This window comes from Neofelis nebulosa, chromosome 10, assembly GCF_028018385.1.
Source record: "Neofelis nebulosa isolate mNeoNeb1 chromosome 10, mNeoNeb1.pri, whole genome shotgun sequence".
Classification (NCBI taxonomy): domain Eukaryota; kingdom Metazoa; phylum Chordata; class Mammalia; order Carnivora; family Felidae; genus Neofelis; species Neofelis nebulosa.
This window is the reverse complement of record NC_080791.1, coordinates 72,436,553-72,458,012: the sequence shown is the minus strand read 5'-3', so window position 1 is coordinate 72,458,012 and position 21,460 is coordinate 72,436,553. Positions and strand designations below refer to the sequence as shown.

The 21,460-nt window shown below is 35.2% G+C and overlaps 1 protein-coding gene and 1 pseudogene across 27 annotated transcripts in view; one reads left to right on the top strand and one right to left on the bottom strand.

Annotated features, from left to right (window-relative positions):
• The window catches only part of SOX6 (SRY-box transcription factor 6), a 693,774-nt gene that overhangs the window by 459,646 nt on the left and 212,668 nt on the right, over positions 1 to 21,460 (top strand). The window lies entirely within an intron of this gene.
• LOC131487542 (phosphatidylinositol N-acetylglucosaminyltransferase subunit P-like) lies at positions 3,816 to 4,207 on the bottom strand (annotated as a pseudogene).

Below are 21,460 nucleotides of genomic sequence, written 5' to 3'. Positions count from 1 at the left end.
TCAAATTTTTGTGATGTATCTTAGTTTTGTAAGTAGATTTTGAGACACATCAGTTATTATCAAGACTAAAAAAGCATTTACTGAACTTCTGGTATGTGTCACTTATTTTGCTAGACATTTTCACCTGTGCTTGTTTGTTTGTTTGCATTGTTAGCGATGTCTTTATTGAGATATAATTCATATATCTTAAAATTCACCCTTTTAAAGAGTGCATTTCAGTAGGTTTTTAAAAACAGTATATTCATAGAGTTGTACAATTATCACACAATCAAACTTTAGAATATTTTTATCACCCTAAAGGGAATCTCTCACCCTTTAGCAGTCACCCTCCATTTCTTTCCAAACTTTCCAGCCCTAAGCAACACCTAATCTACTTCCTATCTCTCTAGATTTGCCTATTCTGTACATTTAATATAAGTGGAATTATATGTGTTTTTTGTGACTAGTGTCTTTCACTGAGCACAATGTTTTCAAAGTTTAGTATTGTAGCATGTATTAATATTTAATTCCTTATTATTGGCAAATAATATTCCACTTGAAGGATATATACCCCATTTTATCCATCCATTCATCAGTTGATGGACATGGATTGCTTCCATTTATTGGCTATTATGAATAATGCTGTAATGAACATGGTACAAGTTCTGGTGGGGATGTATGTTTTCATTCTTCTTGGGTATATGTACCGAGCTCCTTATGAGGAACTGTTTTCTAGAGCAGCGGCACCGTTTTATATTACCATCAGCAGTGTATAAGAGTTCTAACTGTTCTACATTCTTCACTCTTTTATTTATCAATAGTGAATAATATTTATTTATTAATATTTAACAATTGTTTAGCTGGATGGATATAAATTTTATTTTATATGTGAAGAAACAAAGACTCAGAAAAAGCATAAATAATCGTACAAAACCACAAGTCTAATAAGTGGTAGAGCTAGTTTTTAGCTCATTTCTAATTTTAAACCTTTACCCTTCATTCATTCTAAAATTGTATATTTTCCTGAAGTAGTTTTGAGGATCATTTACATTTAGCACATATTTGTGTCTACCATGTCTTTGGAGTTGGGGAAGCAATTAACTCAATTTGCTTGTAGTCTGGTGAGATTAAGGTCTCAGAATTGTTTACAGATAGGTCAGCAATTTTAGGTCTATTTGAGGACCCGAAGAAGTTTTGTTTATGTGGCTTTTTGTCTATTGACATACTTAGTATTAGAAATTAAAAGTGAAAATGATTAAACATTTGTTAATTAATTTAAATAACAAATGTGTTGCTAAAATAGTCTTTACAAAAATACCTATAATGTCTAAAAAATAATTTAGTGTGAAGAGTGATATTATCTCACTTTTTTGCACAGTTATTTAATGTCAGGCTTAATGGGACATAGTTGAATTCTCATGTCTGCTCCTGCATTCAATCTGTTGCAATCTGTTGTTTTGGTTGAAGTATGTGAAGCACCATGCATATATGTGTTTAGAAAATGGAGTATTTTAATAACTTTTATAGATAATTATGGATATGCTTCTTTGTAGTATAATTTACAAGTAATATAAAGGTTAACTGCAATTTGGAATCTGAAAGATGATGAGTTCTTCACATTTTATTACATCATTTTAAATTCCATTGGTCTAACATACTTTGAATGGATCTTTTAGCAATGTATGATTTTATGACAACATGGGTTGGTCATTTGGAAAATATTGGATCACTGAGTTATATGGAACTTCTAAATGTTGATGTATTTCATGATACAATATAAAATAATCACATCCACCAATGTCACATTCATAAACAATTTGATTATTGAAAACAAATACAGTCAGTTGTTTTCCTTGAAGTCAAGAGACTCTCTTCATACCATATTTGAGAAAATATATTTTAAAATCCAAGGTATGAAAGCAACCCAAGTGTCTATCCATACATGAATGGATTAAGAAGATGTGGTATATATACAATGGAATATCACTCAGCCATGAAGAAGAATGAAATCTTGCCATTTACAAAAATATGGATACATCTAGATGGTATAATGCTAAGTGAAATAAGTCGGTCAGAGAACAGCAGATACCACATTATTTCACTCACATGTGGAATTTAAGAAACAAAACAAATGAACAAATTAAAAAGGAGAAAAAAAAAGACTCTTAACTATACAGAACAAACTGGTGGTTCCTAGAAGGGAGGTGTTAGGTGGATTGGCGAAATAGGTGATAGGGATTAAAGAGTACGCTTATCATGATGAGCACTGCTTAATGTATAGAATTGTTGAATCATTATATTGTATACCTGAAACTAATATAACACTGTATGTTAGCTATACTTGAATTAAAAAAAAATTAAGTTTGAATGCTATTGTTTTCCTGTCCATTATTCTTTCAAGTAGAAATGGCATTCTATGGAAAAAAGCTATTAGTTTGGATCTCAAAGAATCACACAAATGCTTTTCCTCAGGAAAACTATTGTTATTTTGGTATGTAGCAGAAATACTTTTAAATGGTTTTTTTATTTTTTTTTATTTTTTTTTTTTATTTTTGGGACAGAGAGAGACAGAGCATGAACGGGGGAGGGGCAGAGAGAGAGGGAGACACAGAATCGGAAACAGGCTCCAGGCTCCGAGCCATCAGCCCAGAGCCTGACGCGGGGCTCGAACTCACGGACCGCGAGATCGTGACCTGGCTGAAGTCGGACGCCTAACCGACTGCGCCACCCAGGCGCCCCCAGAAATACTTTATATGTAATTAAAGTATACTCTAAGTTGAGATTTAATAAGATTAATATATTATTTTTACTGTTTCATCAAGAATTTTTAAGTGAAACTGACATTTAAAAAATACCTGGTTACAAAGACTTCAGTGACCACTAACTAGTACAATTCAGTGCTGATGGCTTGATTTCTGATAAGGCATAGTAATTTTAGATAAGGCACCCATAATTTTACTTATTATTGGTTTTACACCATTAGGGCAAATGTCAATGCAGTGAAAAACACAAAAATGATCATAGTAATATTATAAACATAATTTTATGGATATAGCATTCATATAAAAGTGGACCCAGATGATGTCCAAAATACTTTTTGAGAAGTATGAGTCAAGTGATAGATGTAAATATAATGGTAGTGTGGGGAATAAATATTCTCTTTCAAGAAAGTTAAATGTTTATTATTTTTTAAATCTTTGATTATTATTCAGTAATACAAAAGTATTTAAAACATTAATTCACAAGGAAACAAATTTCTTTAAGTATCTTCTCACCTCAAATTCTATGCCCTTAATTTTCCTTAAGTGACCTTCAATAGAAATTATTTTTATATTGGGAAAAAATAACTTCTAAACAATTACCCTTGAGTGAGAGATATTTTATTCTTTTATTTATTTATTTATTTATTTATTTATTTATTTATTTTGGGGACAGAGAGAGACAGAGCATGAACGGGGGAGGGGCAGAGAGAGAGGGAGACACAGAATCGGAAACAGGCTCCAGGCTCCGAGCCATCAGCCCAGAGCCTGACGCGGGGCTCGAACTCACGGACCGCGAGATCGTGACCTGGCTGAAGTCGGACGCTTAACCGACTGCGCCACCCAGCCGCCCCTATTTTATTCTTTTTTTTAATACATGATTTTATTTAGTCTGTCCATTAAAAACGAATATTTGAGAACATTTAATGATATTAATGGATTTCAAATTAAGAGTTCAACTTAATATTTTTACATTTCAATGTCAGGTATTAATCACAGAGATAGTCAAAATAATTATGGCCAAAACTATTATGTCAAAAACTTACAATAAATGCTTGGTGTTAGTCTACACACAATTCAGTTTTTGGTGTAAAGTTTTTTGGCTTCAAGGAAGAACATTTGGTTTGCTTCACTAATGGGAAAATCTCTTAATGCTGGGATGTCATCTTCTTGGTATTTCTTTTGCTGTTGATTTTTAGCATAGTTGTCCATAACTGTATGAATGGAAATGAGTGGAGATGTACTCATCATGTTTATTCCAAATGATAGTACATAACCAATAACTGTAGTAGTGAAGTGGTAGGCAGGCAGTGCAACTGTCCAATATTTTTGAGGCCAATAGGTTTAGTCTAAGGAGTTTAGTCAAGATTCAAGAACAAAAGCCCCTTCAAGACATAGTATGTAGCCAAATTGGGACTTACGGACAAAGCCATAAATTGTGGCAATGGCGATGGTGAATTTTCCACCATTTTCCCTGTGGCTTTAGACAATCTTGTCACACTACAGTCAAGATGCCTGGGGAATAGGGCCTTCCATCCCCCCTCCATGGGTGTATGGGAGTGTGGGTGTTGAGATGTTGTATTCTTAATAATTCTCAAGAATTGTATACTATCACTTATAAATGTACATTATTGCACAATATAATATAGAAATAATATAAAGTATAACATAAAATTTTCTCTCTGTTCTACCCGTCAGCCTATTTTTAAAATAGCATTTTTAAAATAAAAATGTGTTATGCAACTTGCTTTTTTAAAAACTTAATATAGATTTATCTCATTCTTGAGGATAAAATTTTTGTGGATATCTTGTGGATATCTTGAGGATAAAATTTAAAAGAGTACATTGAAGATACTCAGTAAATATTTGTTAAATGAATGAATGAATTCTTTACATTATCTTAAGAGCTGCCTGCGTAATATACCCAGATCAATGAAGAATAATTTGTTTATCCATTCCTCTTTTGATAAACATCCACTTATTCCTGGCTTTCAGTTTTAAAGTAACACTACAGAAGAGAAAAAGGGTGGAAGAATGCTTCAGGCAATATGAATAGCATGGATGATGAGACCTAGAAATGTGAGAGAGAAATTACTTTTCTGGGGAATTTCATGTTTTTAGTGAAAGTAGTGTGCATGTGTGTGTGCATTTGTGGTTGAGGGGGGCAAGTGTTAAAGCTGGTCAGGAAAAGTGAAAGATGGGATGAGATGGGCAAGCAAGTGCAAAATCATAAAGGGGGTTATGTAGCCATTTAAGAAAAAGTCTGGGGGCACCTGAGTGGCTCAGTTGATTAAGTGTCCAACTCTTGATTTTGGCTCAGGTCATGATCTCATGGTTGTGGGATCAAGCCCCACGTTGGGCTCTGAATTGAGTGTGGAGCCTGCTTGGGATTCTCTCTCTCGTCTCACTCTGCCCCTCCTCTGCTCACGGACACCCTTTCTCTCTCTCTCTCTCAAAATAAATAAACATTAAGAAAATTAAATAGTCTGGACTTCATTAGTGGAGAACCATTGAAGAGTTTAACTGGGTGAGTGACAGGCTCAGGCCTGGATTTACAACTTCCATCCTCATCTGTGCAGATGTTGGAATAAAGTGATATTTTGTAGTCAGTGACAGTTGTCTTATTTTAGAACTTTATTAAAAGTTCTAATTTGAAAAGCTATATCATAATCCTGTATCATGTAACTTGTGTTCACTGTTAGGATAGATTCTAAAATGGATCTTTAACATAGCCATTATATGACTATATCAGCAAATATTTATTGAATGTTTACTATGTGTGGCACTGTTCTAAGTGCTTCACTTGTATTAATTTGTATTAACTTATTTGATCTATACAATACTGAATTTTATAAGAGAAATCAATAAGATCGAAGTTATAGCCTTAGGAAATAGTGGAACTGAAATTTAAAAGTAGGCAATCTGGCTCCAGAGTCCATGCTGTTAAACATTTCACCCTACAGCTTCCTAAATCAGATTATTCCTATAATATGTAAACAAAACCCAGTGGACTTACATATGAAACTGTTAGTCAAAAAATCCAGTTACATTTGTTCATATACAGAGTGACATAAGTTCAACTTATATGTTCTGCTTTTATTCCATTTTTTTCTTCTGTAAACACAAAGCAAAAATATATTTTGCGAATTAGTTTGCTGATGTTAATTATAGTGTCACATTATAAAAGAAAACAGTTTTTAAATTTGGTCAAGTTCCTCTAACTGAAAAAAAATCACATCTGAAAAATAATGCTGGATATCAATTAATCCAGCATTAATTGATATACCCATTAGATATATATGGGTATATATGTATTGTTGATTAAGAAGAAGAGCTGTAAAGCAACCAGAGAGTTTATTTGGGGTCTTAGGGAATGCAACCTGGGAGACACAGAATCCACAGAAATCGAAAGTGTGCTCCAAGTTAGGAACGGGAATGCAGGCTTACAATGGCAAAAGACATAAGGTTGTGTAACTTGTTTTGAAAGAATTATGATTGGCACTGGCAGAGTTTAAACTGACTACCTAATACACAATTGGTTATTTAGCTAATAGGCTTTACATCATTTCTATTTCAGTTCAAATTAGAAGGATGTGTTCAAGGAGGTGGTGGAGTTGCAACTGACAAATTGCAGTTGACAAAAGTAAAAAATTCATGGTGTTCTGACAGCTGAAGCAGGAGACACGCATAGGTCCTCGTTGTCCTTTTGACACTATTTTGAAGGACTCTCCTAGCAGTGGTTATTTCATTTTGAATCTTCTTTCACATGTATATGTATATGATATGTTTACATTTATAGTTCTTGGTCACATAAATTGCTTTTTCTCGTGCTACCAAGATACTAATGATCTTTACAGATACAGGCAAGATTGAATGATTTTCATAAAAAAACTAAAATTGCAGAGAGTGTCTATACTCACAGAATATTTCTAGATTATAGCCTATAACATAGCTGATAGGACTGGAATCCTTAACAGATTATCTAGTCCAACACCCTCATTTTACAGGTGGGGAAATGGAGGCTCAAAAAGCTGCTTGTACAAAGTGGCAAAAGTAAAACTAGAACCCAGATATCAGGATTTATGTTCCAGTTACTTAACACTATACAACTTGATAATCAAATATTTTTATATGCTCTGTTAACTCTTATTACACAGCTTGAAAATTATAAGATGAACATCATACTGTTTTTGGGTTTTTTTTTTCTATTTCTGTCATTCTCTATGTACTAGCCAACAAGAAACTTGTGAAATATATACTTACGTGATTTATCTGGCCTCAGCCTGAGTTTTATCTGTTCAATCTTTATCAGTTTCTGCATTTCTTTTATCCTACATTCCCAAAATGCCACTGATTTTTTAAAATCACTTTTCTGAAAAAGAGAGAGAGAGGCAAGCCAAGAAACAGACTCTTAACTATAGAGAACAAACTGTACCAGAGGGGAGGTGGGGTGGCGGATGGTGAAATAGGTGATGAGCATTAAGGAAGTGCACTGGTTGTGATGAGCCTGCTGATGTTATGAAAGTGCTGAATCACTATGTTGTACACCTGAAATTAATATTACACTGTATGTTAACAAGTTGGAATTTAAATAAAAACTAAACAAAAAAAGAGACACTTGTGGATTTTCAGCTGCACAGGAGGTCAGCACCTTTAACCTGTGTTGTTCACAGGACATCTGTAGTATATGATCATACTGAAGAAAAACATTTGCCAGTTAAAAACAGACTCAAGTTAGATTGCCCCCTTTCAAATCTTTTTGTTCTGCTTATTTTTTTCACAGTGTTATGCTCCTTTTTTCCCACTTGACATTATCACACAGGCATTTTTTTCAGTTTTAAAAGGCTTTTCCTAAAAATAGTTAAAAATCTGACTTGCCTCTGTGTAATCAGCACCTGAATACAGATAGCCCTGTTCACTTCATCACTTCACTACAATTGGACTTTCCATTTGTGATTAAGTTTTTCACTGTCATCAGTATTGTTTCAGTGAATATCTTTTTTTAAAATATTTATTTTTGAAAGAGCACGAGCAGGAGAGGGACAGAGAGAGAGGGAGAGAGAATCAGAAGCAGGCTCAGTGCTGTCATTGGAGAGGCCGATGTGGGACTCAAGTTCAACAACCTTGAGATCATGACCTGAGCTGAGATCAAGAATTGGACGCTTAACTGACTGAGCCACCCAGTGCCCCTCAGTGAATATCTTTCAACACATAGAATTTTATCCTTAAGAATGTAATCTCAAATAGAGAAAATCTTGTTAGAAATGAAAAAAAAAATAAAATCACTTTTTGTTATGATGCCTTGTTTCCTGAGGAACTTAAGACCAATGTTCTTGATATAGTTCTTGCCCTTATTTAAAGGAAATTAGGATCTGGAGAACCCCTCAGGCACTCAGGTTTTTTAATATAAGAGCCAATGAAAACCAAAGATTCTTGTGGCCCATAATATTCCAGTTGTTAAATTTGATCAGTGGTGGGCACTGAAATCTTTCCAAGTCCATATGTAACTGTTTACCTATGAAACATCCTGATTTTCTAGTTCTTAAAAAGTATCATTTAAACTCCGATTAATCTCTGTAACCCAGCACATATGAAAACTTCCATGCTGAGGTTTCAGAGTGAAAATTTTAGTATCTTTGGACAAGGTGTGCTTTTGAAAATATTTCCCTATTGATTGCTTCTGTCATTGACTAGCATTCCATTGTTAGATTACATGATAAGCTTGAGGAAGTCTAAATAAGAATCAATATTGCTTTTTAAATGGATAGAGGAAAATGATTACCAAAATCAACTATCTTGCAAAAATGATTTTTTTAAGTTTATTTATTTATTTTGAGGGAGAGGAAGGGAGGGAGAGCGGGGGAGTGTGTGTGCAAGGGAGGGACAGAGAGAGAGGGAAAGAGTAAATCCCAAACAGGCTCTGTGTTGTCAGCATGAAGCCTGACTCAGGGCTTGATCTCAGGAGCAGTGAAATCATGACCTGAGCTGAGGTCAAGAGTTGAGCACTTAACCAGCTGAGCCACCCAGGTACCCCAAAATGATTTAAAGTGGATTATTTCACTTGAGTTTTTCAGAGGTGGCATGTTACAGTGAAAGGATCAGGACTTCTATGTTCTAGTCCTAACTCAAATTACCTTTATGACATCAGGCATATCACTTTCCCTTCTGGCTTTCAGCTTCCTGATTTGTAAAATTTGGGAGTTGAATGACTTCTTTGATTCTTTACAATATTGATTTTCTGAGTCTATGATCATTTAAATAAGTATACTTTAAAAAGACACTTCAAGTTATTTTTTTAGATAATTTTTTGAAAAATCACCTTTACATGTAGATTAATGGTGGTAAAACCAGTGATGGAAAATATGGGGAACAAACAGTGATAGGGAAAAATGTGAGGTATTTTTCTTTTTTTTATAATGCTCCCTTCCCCCCCCCCAAAAGTCTCAGATAGGCAGTGAGCTTTGTAACAACTGTTTGCTTATGTTCAAATTGGGAAGTACATTTGGAGCTATATACATATACACATACCAGACATGCACACACACACACACACACGCACACGCACACACGCACACACACACACACACACACACACATGCACTCTCTCCCTTCTTCCAGTTCTGTTCTTAGGTGTATGGGGTCAACCTGGGACTTCAGTCAGGGGAAAATAAGCACAATGTTACTCTAATGCTAATAAGAACTGTAAAACTTCAAGATAAGAAAATGTATTCTCGGAATATCAGTCTAAAAGAATTGGCTGTTTTTGAAGTGGAAAGATAAATAGGTTTGAATTTAGGTTTTAAGATCTGTCTGTGTGATTTTAAGTAAATCTTGTGTCCTCTTTGTCTTTTCTTCCTTTGCAAATTGGTGATGACGATAATAATAGCTGCCTTACTAGGTGGTTTTAAGGCTCAATGTATGTGAAAGCACTTTCTAGTACCTTTTTAGTTGTTTTGAATTTTGGTTAATTTTTTCATTTAAATTCAAGTTAGTTAACATACAGTGTAGTATTGGTTTCAGAAGTAGAACCCAGTTATTCATCACTTACATATAACACCCAGTGCTCATTTTTATCACCCATTCAGCCCATTCTCCCACCCACTTCTGCTTCAGCAACCCTCACTTTGTTCTCTGTATTTGAGTCTCTTATGGTTATAGTTGTTTTGATTTTTATTATGTCTAGCCTATTTTCATGTACAGAGTAGTGGAAACAATGTTATCATTCATGTATACTTACCTTATACAAATGAAATATTTAATAATGTTCCATATCCATTTTGATATAAGGCCATTTTTATGATAGACTTTTATCACTTTAGTAACTCAAATAGAAGGTTAAAATGAGTAGCCTATTACTGAATAATTACTGTATATTTTTTATCTTGGTAGAGTTACTAACCTGGTAGAATTTCTACCATGTTTCTTATTTTACAATGATAATGAAATGAACCATAGTAATAATAATATACCTCACCCTTGCTGATGATCTCAGTCTTGTATTTCTTGGGTTGCCAGAGTAAACTGTTATTGGCTCTTTCCAAATGGCCTTAACTGCTGTTGATTATTCAGTTCATCTGACCAAATGGAGGGAACAAAAGAGTATATATAGTCAACTCTTGATTACCTGTGTTCTCAGTTGCACAGATAATTCCAAACAGCAACTACTTCAGATGTTTATATTTAGTTCATGAATGGATTTAAGAGCTTACATTTAAATATAGCCATGTCTGATAATCTGGGAATTCACTTGTCTTTGACTTGTTGCAATGATAATTAAAACTTGGAAGTGTTTTCCCTAACTCTAAAATATTTTTTATTGCCTAGAATACATTGGCCCCCAACTCTAACTTGTGGATCTTCTTGGGAGAGTCTTGTTTATTTGTTTCCTTCCTCTCCTTGACATACAAAAGACTCACATGTGCTTGAGTCACTTTTGCTCCTTTTTTTTTTCTTTCTGCTCTGAGTAGGTGAATCCACTCTCTGCTTAAAGTTGGAAAACTAAATTTTTATACATTTGTTAATAGTTATTGTTTAACTGAATTTGGTTCCAAATTCACACCAAATTATTTAGTTCTATTGACATTGTAGAGATTTAACACTTGCCTTTGGATTTACGCAGTTTTGAAATATCTTAATTGATGTTCACTTTAGTATTTAGATTTTTTTTCCTTAAAAAAAAAAAAGATTTTCTGCTGCCTCTGATAGAACTTTTACAACTATGAACTAACACTGTTACAACGTAACTCTGGTATCCCTACAAAACAGTGCCTGAAAAATTCCAGAAATGGCAGAGTCCTTTTTCCCAAATCACACTTAGTAGATTTTCCTGTATTTTGGTGTTTGCTTCCTTTCCCAGTGCCTTTTAAATCTTCACTTGGTTTAGATCCTTCAGTTGTTAAAAAATTATTGATGGTCTTTATAATAATCTACACTTTATAAAATACATTTATTTATGGGATCCGGGTAGGAATTATATTTAATTTAATTGTACTTAATTTCAATTCCACTATACTTGGTAATATCTGGTTAGAACTGCCTGTGTGTAAGCTTGAAAATTAGTTTAGGACTCAATTGTAGCTCAATTCTGGAGGTATAAGGGGTTTCTTTCAATTCTCCTATTAATATAATTTGGGAATTACTTATTTTTCTATGTTGGGAAGAAGTTTGGTAAACAATGTTGTGTTGATTTCCTAGAAACTTAACTATAAACTCTCTGGAATAATTGTAGGCATGTAGATTTTTTGTAGGACTGAGGGAAATACTTTTCTCATAGAATTTACTCAAAGGCCATTGACTCTATGGTTTTTGTTGACTATAAGTCTGGTATAAATTTCCAAAAGTTTGGTTGACTTTTCAACTTAAAATAAACCAGGAAAGTTTTGGTTTACTGTTTATATTCTAGATAGGACTTTCCTTTTTTTCCTTTACAATAATTTTTATTACTTCTTCATTAGATATATAACCCAAGGCCTCAGAATCTTCAGAAGCAAATGCAGGTTTTTCACTGATGTATGTGTTGGTATATTTATCATATGAAACAAGAACTTGTGCTTAATATCAAAATTGAAATTTTAAATGACAGATTGGTATAAGATTTAGACATTTAAATATTCTTATCATTTTCAGATGGACATTTTTGTGTTGTTTGGCTTATTACTAAGTAAAATTATAAGCTTGTCTCTTCTAAACTGAGAAAAATTAGCATGACCTTGTATCTCCTTAATTGGGAATTACATTTCATGGAAAATTGATTGACTATTTCTATGAATGCTATATTAAGAACTTCTCTTCAGAATACTTGGCAAATAAAGAGCATTTGTACCAGCTTTATGAAACTAAGATTATATTGTTAGGATTACTCTAGATGATGGGTCTATTATATCTATATTTGTTTATTTTGAATTTCTGCATATGTTCAATAGTGATGAATTGAGCCTAATTATTCTATAGAATTTCATCATCCATATTTCAGGCTTACCAAAAACATAAAATTCATGTAGAATTTTTACAAAATTTAGCAACTTTAGGGTTCTGTTTAGGTAGCATTATTTAGAAACTGACATTAAGTGAGAATAAGTTATGACTATATTTGATTGCCTGGTTTACACCTGTGTTCTTGATGTACTATTTCACAGTGCCTCCATTCATTTAATAAATGTCTTAATTTGGATGACAAATTATCTGAATTAATTCACATAATTTCTTTCAACAAGTATTTGTTAAAGATCTACTATGTGTCTGGACCTGTTTTAGGTACTGGGGAAATAGCTAATAGTAGACAAATTAAAAGACAAATGACATCAAGTAAATGTCATTTGGTAATCAGGTAAATTGTCTTTGTCATGGAACACAACAAAAATGAAATATGTCATTCTTGCACAATAATTGAGTACTGCTGGAATCACAGCACATTAAAAAGACAGAAAGACAATGAAATATCACCTCACACCTGTCAGAATGACTAAAATCAACAGCACAAAAAAAACAGGTGTTGGCAAGGATGTGGAGAAAGGGGAACCCTCTTGCACTCCTGGTGGGAATGCAGACTGGTGCAGCCACTCTGGAAAACACTATAGAGGTTCCTCAAAGAGTTAAAAATGGAGCTACCCTATGACCCAGCAATTCCACTACTAGGTATTTACCCAAAGAATAAAAAATACTAATTCAAGGGGATACATGCACCCCAATGTTTATAGCAGTATTATCCACAAAAACCAAATTATGGAAACAGACTAAGTGACCATTGAGTGATGAATGGACAAAGAAGATGTAGTATATATATGCAATGGAATATTACTCAGCCATAATAAAGAAGGAAATCTTGCTATTTGCAATGACATGGATAGACCTGGAAAATATTATGCTAAGTGAAATAAGTTAGTCAGAGTAAGATAAATACCATATGATTTCACTCATATGTGGAATTTAAGAAATAAAACAAATGAGTAAAGCGGGGGGACAAAGCACGTGAGAGGCAAACCATGAAATAGACTCTTAACTATAGAGAACAAACAGAAGGTTACCAAAGGGGCGGGGGGTGGGGGGGGCAGTGAAATAGGTGATGGAAATTAAAGTGTGATGAGCACCGGGTGTTGTATGGAAGTGTTGAATCACTATATTGTATATCTGAAACTAATATTACACTATATGTTAGCTAACTGGAATTTGAATGAAAACTTTAAAAAGAAAAAAAATTAGGTCAGAAGCAAAAAAATAACAGAAAGGACCTATCAACATTTTTAGAGAGGTTAAGAGATATACTATAGATGTGTCAAATAGGATGGTAAGAATGCATTATTTTTAAAAAGTCAGTGAGTAGTTAAATTTTTTCAACTTTGTTTTAAACTGGTAGGTGTAGAAGAGACAAGCTGGAAATACTCATTTAACTTAATTATAATTGTTTTTTTTTAATTTTTAAAAATGTTTATTTATTTTTGAGAGAGAGAGAGAGAGAGAGAGAGAGAGAGGCAGGGTGCGAGTGGTGGAGGGGGCAGAGAGAGAGGGAGACACAGAATCCAAAGCAGGCTCCAGGCTCCGAGCTGTAAGCACAGAGCCCAGCGCGGGACTGGGAGTCATGAACTGTGAGACCATGACCTGAGCCGAAGTTGGACGCTTAACCAATTGAGCCACCCAGGCGCCCCAGTTATAATTGTTTTTGACAAGTAGAGCAGAAATCTCAAATGAGGTTGCTTGTCACTTGTTAAAGCTTATTAGTACACCTGTTAATAAAGAAACTATAGAGAGTGAATCAGCTGAATAAAATCTTGGCTAGTGGAGGTATGCAAAACGTAGCATTAGCAAGCTGCATAGGAGGCATAGAGTTTAAAATGTTGCGAGACACTGACCTGGATCATAGATAGTAAAATAGGCAGGGTCACCTTTCCAATTTTTGAATTCAATCAAAGAATGTATTTTGTATTAAAAAAGAATACTTTCTTAAAACGTTCCCCTAAAAAAGCTTTGGTGGCATAAGAACAGCTGAATGGGTTGGCCAATCAACTGTATGTAACTTTTTTTGTAGTTCTTTCTTTCAGCTATTAAAAATTAGAGGGGTACCTAGGTGCCTCAGTCAGTGGTTGTATTGGTTTCTGCTCAGGTCATGATCTCACAGTTTTTGGGATTGAGCCCAACAGAGAACCCTGCATCAGGCTCCCCACTGACAGCACAAAGCCCAGTTGGGATTCTCGCCCTCCCTCTCTATCTGTCCCTCCCTTTCCTTCTCCTCTCCCTCTCCCTCTCTCTCAAAATAAGTAAATAAACTTTAATAAAAAAAGAATTAGAAACTGTTTTCTGATTACAGTATCTTGCTATATAATTCAGTTTTATTGCAGAAAGGTGATGTTAGAAAGGGTTAATACAATAATATAAGTCCCTTTGAAATGTTTTTTGTATAATTACTTATCCACATAATTTATGTAGTCTTTCAGTTGATTCTACCTTCTAAATTGTATTTGGTGTTCAGAGAAGTGTTTAAATTTTTTTTTTCATACAGTTAAAAATTTAATTTCTAGGTATAACATCTTCTGAGTAGGGAATTTTCCAATCTGTTTATGTAGACTCAGTCCTCTTAGTCATTAGATTTTATTAATTATTTACAACATTTTAAATAATATTAAATTATAATTTTCCTAAATATAAATTAGTTTGCCTTTTAATACCATTAAATCTACCAACAAAGTGTTTAACTTTTAAAAAAATGCAAAAAAGGACTTCATGAAGACTGTGTGAGGTCATTGTCTTCAACTAGTTGTCATTTTTTTCCCCCTAGAAACATTTGTGTTTTACTGGAAAAAGCCTGGGCTTGGGGATCAGATCTTCTGGCTTAGAATCATGGCTCTATTGATTACAAGCTATGTTATCTTGGACATATTTTAATCTTATTTAGCTCATTTTCTTAAGTTTGTTGAAACAGATAAAAATGCTAAGTACTAACACTTACACATAGGAAGTATTTGGACCATCATACGTGCTCAAAAAAATGTATATAGAATCTGTGTCTACATTTCTTTAGTTTTTCAAATTTCATTATTTATCTCCTTTAATTGGATTTGATTTTCTACTGCTTACATAGCAGTGGAGATGATTTTCAATTTCAGACAGTTAACAGTAGTAACTAAACTGGCAGCAACTCAGATATGGCTCAAATACTGCTGAAGTCTAGAGCAATTCCATCTGGTTTATCCATTGCTGTGGCTACCTATCTCCAACTATTCTGGGAGCTAACAATTTAGATAGAGTTGGTTATGAGTTCATTTCAACTTTATTGAGCACAAAATAAGTGGTAGGCACCGGTAGTTAATTTGTGCTTTGTCATGGAGATGAATCTTACACAGAGCCTGGCCTTCAATGGCAGTCAGGTAGAAGTACCCCTTGTGGCCTATCATTTGCTCTTCCTCCCCACCACTTTTCTCTATAGAATTATGGATGGCGCTAAGATTCTTATCTAATTCACAGCAGGGGTTTTAAACCTGGGTGGGGAGCCAACAGAATCCATCAGACAGGATGTACTTAAGATCTGTGCGTTTGCAGAGCCTGCCTCCTCTGCAATTCCTCTGGGACTACTGGAGTTGTAACACCTTTTACAAGCAAAGTTCTTTTTAAATATCACTCTTAAATGCAACAGTTGCAATCATCTTCTTGTTGCCTTTTCAGATTTTTATCTCTTCAAAAGGTGGCGTCTGGCACTACTGAGGTTATTTTTCAGCACTACCACATTGACTGTGGCATTCTATTCCCTATAAGGCTCAGATATTAATACGTTTTTTTCTTCTTCTCTGGATCACATGGCCAACTTTTGCCTTCAAGTTAAAAAAATTAAAAATCCTTATTTATTCACGTGACAATGGTAAAACCATAAATTTTAAAGTTGCATTAGAAAATGATTTTTATAAACTTGTTTTAAAATTCCATTTGAAACCTGCAAGTATTATATGAAGTGATCCTAACTCTTTTAAAATCTTGAATCATGCTTTTCTATGCATTTGTAAGAGAATGTCCCAGTATGAAAATAGGACATCCTATTTGTGACTAAACTGATCTTTGTTTATAGGCTGAACAAACATACATTGACTTTTAATGTAATTGTGAAAAGAAAAAGGCCTTGAAAATGTTTAGAAATATTTTGTTCATGTTTACTTTAGCATGTTAAAAATCATCTGTGATGGGATATCCTTAACCACTTCTGGACTGAGGTTTTAATTGTCTTTCTTTCTTTCTTTCTTTCTTTCTTTCTTTCTTTCTTTCTTTCTTTCTTTCTTTCTTTCTTTCGTATTCCTTAATATTTATGCCCTGAATATTATGGATTTTACATGGGAAACATTAGATAACATTCAAAAAACTCTCTAAATGTAATGTGTTGGTTTTTAAAAAATTTTTTTTAAACATTTATTTATTATTGAAAGACAGAGAAAGAGCGTGAGCAGGGGAAGGGCAGAGAGAGAGGGAGACACAGAATCCAAAGCAGGCTCCGAGCTGTCAGCACAGAACCCGACACGGGGCTCAAACTCACAAACTGAGATCATGACCTGAGCCGAAGTCAGATGCTTAACTGACTGAGCCCTGTAATGTATTTTTATAATAAGATGATGATAGCACCTATTGAACCCAGAAATCAATGTTGAAGTCAAAATAGTGAACAAAAAGAACTTGCTACTTATCCAACTGTATTCAGCTATTAAAGCACAATCAGACACAGCAAATTCAAAATCAATATGAAATTTCCATTTCCTCTTTACGAACTCATAATTCAAGTTTGTAATGGTGGAATCTGTATTACTGGCCTGCTCTCTGATCAGATACTCAGTACAGTGATTTGGGAATCTGTGAACTATTTGTGATTCAGTAAAAACTCAAATAAGCAATCTCCTTTAGTTGTTGTTCAGTTTTGTTTTAATTTAAAGTTTTTAGCATACCTTCTGATTTCAAAGTCTTAGCACTAACAATAGCTAGGTCCACTGGGATGTCCTGATGCCTATGGACAAAACAGGAGGAAAAAAAATGGCATGGACTGGGCTATCTAGATTGCTGATCAAGTAATTAGGGGCACACCTAACTAGGTGGGGGATTTGAGAAGGAGTCTAAAGGCCACCAAGAGCCAGAGAACTAGCCAAATCAATCTGTTGGGGAAAACTAAAATTCCAATATTTGAGAGTTTAGGGACACTTACTAGGTCTGATTGCATTCGTTCAAACATAGGAATACAGGTGGGGAGTCCTCAGCACCAGGAGTTTAGAATTTGGAGAAATAAGATTAGGTGGAGAAAAAGAGAGAGTATGGGAGTGAGAGATTGGATTGGTAATGAAAAGCAACTACAAACAATGGTAGATATGTGTGTCTTGTGCTGAAAGGTCAACAGAGCTAAGTGCTAGTGGATTGAGCTATCTTAAAGAACAAAAGGTGTCAGGGGCACCTGGGTGGCTCAGTCGGTTGAGCATCCGGTCCGTGGGTTCAGGTCCCATGTCGGGCTCTGTGCTTACAGCTCAGATCCTGGAACCTGTTTCGGATTCTGTGTCTCCCTCTCTCTCTGCCCCTCTTCAGCTCGCTCTCTCTCTCAAAAATAAGTAAACTTAAAAAAAAAACAAAAAAAACAAAATAAAACAAAACAAAACAAAACAAAACAAAAGTGTCATATATCCTTCCCTAGGTAAATTCTTTCATTTTAGTAAGGACCTCAGGAAACATTGTATTAAACACACACACACACACACACACACACACACACACACATACACGCAACCTAAAAAACAAACCTCTGATAGAATTTCAGCTACATTGTCGGGGTGAAGTTGTTTTTAGAAGGTGGATCATTTAGGAGTACTATTCTCCATTCATCATAGGGTTAAGAGGGCAGACTTTGTAGCCAAACTGCCTGATTTTGAATCTTAGACATATAACTTAATAGCTTAGGACTTGGGCAAATTGCTTGACCTTTTTATGCCTCGGTTTCCTTATCTTTAACATGCGGATAACACTATGACCCACTGCATAGGATTATTGTGAGGAACAAACAAATAAATATATAGAAAGCTCTTCCTAAGCAGTTGCTTAAAAAGCAATTGCTATATAAGTTTAAGCAATTATTATTGTACAATCACGCATATTGGGCTAGGGAAAGGATTCCCTTGATTTACACTAGGCAAGTTGTAAATACCGGAAACGGGGAAGGATATGGTGTGTTTGTACAAGCAACTGTTCTAAGCCTTAGTTGTATCAGAGAGGTTCCTCAGTCCTTAGTAGGAAAACTTCCTACACTTCTCCAGGTAACTTCCTCTTGGCTAGCACCTGACCATCTCAGCCGGCAGCCACAGTGCACCCTAAGACAGCAGCACACTTGATGTGTGCAAATATTTGAGTGTATTTCCTCAGTCTTTCATCAGTGTTGTAAATTTTGTATCTGGAATGTTTGGGAATGCCATGGTCTACAAAATCTTTGTATTTGGATTTGGAACCAGGAGGCCATATGCTTGTTGAGGAGAGAGGTTTTGGAGAATAAAACATAGCAGGGGATCTTGACTGCCAGGCAGGGTGCTAATTTCCTGAGTAACTCCAAGCATATCACTTAAATCAAGATCTATTTTTACATCTGTAAGTTGTCAAAGTTCAATTTACTTACCTCTTTGGTTTTCTAATTGCCTAGCCTAGCTTTTAAAATTATTTTGTAAATAAAGCCTTACTGAGAATTTGAGCATTTCTCAGTCTTACGTGGCATTAAAATTCTAGGTCCCTTAGAGCATTACTCCTGACTTTTAGAAATTTCCCACGATGTATTCTAACTCTGATGTAAGGAAAGATACCTCTTCCTTCACCTCCAGACTTCCTTGGATTAGGAATCAGAAGGCCTGAATTCATATCCAATCAAATGATCTCTGGTCAAGTTTCTTTACTTTTTGAAAGCTTGGGGTTTTGTCTGTGAGATGAAAGTAACAATGCGACATTTGGGATGAGGATTAAATAAGGTAACACATAAAATTTCTTAAGACAATACTTTGCTAAATAAGGTCTTTTTTTCTTAATCTTTCCTTTCCTGCCTCCTAATTCTGATGGAACTTCTTGAGAAAGAGCCAATTCTATATTCAGCACTGTTGAAAAAATTCTTTTATTGTTTTTTTTCCCTAAAGGACCAAAGAATTCCATGTTTCTGAAAGGCCAAATATTACAGTTTTTATGTGCGAATTATGGAGATGTAGCCATTGACCAGTTATCATCCATAGAGAACAGTGATGTAAAGGCAGCCTGTCTTCTGCTGAAGGAGGGATGTTTCAGGATACCTTCATTTCCGGATCCCAAAAGGATGAGCTAATAAAGCACAACGGGCTGAAGGCCCAGCTGTGAGGTTAGGAGCCTAGATGGCAGGATTCCATGGATTGTTCTTGCTCTTTTGGGATCTGCAACATGAATAGACCTCAGTTGATCCAGGAATAGACTTCCTTTTGCAGCTAGAGAGAGAGGAAGCTGAAGGAGAGGTGAGTGTGCCTGGAATAGACAGGGGAGTTTGATCTTAATTTAGGGAGTTCCTGGGTATTCTTGTCTTGTTTGTACACAGTAGATTTTAATAACATTTTAAATGAGAGTTGTTTACATTTTAGGAGGGAAATTCTCATACATTTGGTGGGGAAAAAAACAAAAACAAAAACAAAAACCAAAGACAGTCTGTACCTCACTCAGTCCATGAGCCACATTTCCTGTGTAGTGGTCCCTAAGTGATTCCTAGGAGCACAATCACTGCATTTATTAAACTTTTATTTACTAAGAAATGGACAGTAGCATATGGGAGCAATGACAATAGCTGACTGATGAGAAAACAAAGAAATTCCAGTATTTTGCTGTTTTGAAAAAAGTCATTCAGAATTTAGTCATATTGGTTCAGCTGTTGTAACCAAAGACTGATAAGATAATAGAGGTCTTTGTGGTGGTTTTGTACTGAAATCCTTTATCTTTATGATGCACTGGGGCCCTTTAGAGTGGAAAGCTTTTCAAACTGCTGTTGGATTCAGAACTCAAATTAGCTGCTGGTACACTGGGACAGGGGTTCCTTTCTCAGGCAGTCACCACAAAGTAACTTTTATCAGGGGACCTTCTGATAGATTGTTAGTTTCTTTAGCTTACCCTATTTATTTTTTGTTGACTTTTTGCTGCCCTATTTTGTGACATTTAAAAGAAGGCTATATCAAAAAAGGCCAATGCTAAATGATGGACTGTGCTTGTGAAGTGGGGACATCACAGCCCATCTGATGTGTGAGGAGTCTGCAGCATGAGCACAGCAGTTTAACCAGGTTACCTGTGGGCAGAAAAGATCAAATGCAGCTTTCTTTTATGACCAGCATTGTATTTTGGCTTTCTTCTCAAACAATGTCCATTTGAAAAAAAAAAAAAAAATTAGAACTAACCAGGGAATTCACTCTTAAGAGCTTTTCTTTTCAACTTAATTTAAAATCTTTCTGGATTGTTGGCTGAGTTCTTTGGTTGATGCTGCTTTGAAATTACTGCTAAGTGCTTTAATCTTTCTAGGATTGATGTGGAGAAGTGTGTCTCCATCAGAACTCCACTCCAGTGTCACTGCCTTCCCTCCCCATCATTCTGAACACACATACTTGTAGTTCACCAGGTTTCTTGTAATTTCATTGTTAAGTCTTATTAAGCTTATTATAGTGATGTGTGATTCAATGACTGAGCACGTTTAGGTGGAAGTCTTGTTTTAAATTCCCTGAGACACATTTCTAGATAATGCCATTTGTTGATGTTCGTTTTATTTGGCTTGGTACACATTACGTTTTATTTATTTATTTTTTATTTTTTATTTTTTTCAACGTTTTTTATTTATTTTTGGGACAGAGAGAGAGCATGAACGGGGGAGGGGCAGAGAGAGAGGGAGACACAGAATCGGAAACAGGCTCCAGGCTCCGAGCCGTCGGCCCAGAGCCTGACGCGGGGCTCGAACTCACGGACCGCGAGATCGTGACCTGGCTGAAGTCGGACGCTTAACCGACTGCGCCACCCAGGCGCCCCTATACACATTACGTTTTAACACCATTTCCCTTCATTTCCTAAGAGTGAAGAGATAAAAACTATGCAGAGAAACTCACAAAATTTAATTTGGCCAACTCGGTGAGTGAGCTTCTCCCTTCCCTCTTTTAGTCTGTCTCTCTTCCCACTGCTGTGCTGGTTTCTGGGTTTTCTCATTAGAAAAACTGAGTTATCACCACATATGTTATCACTTGCAGGGG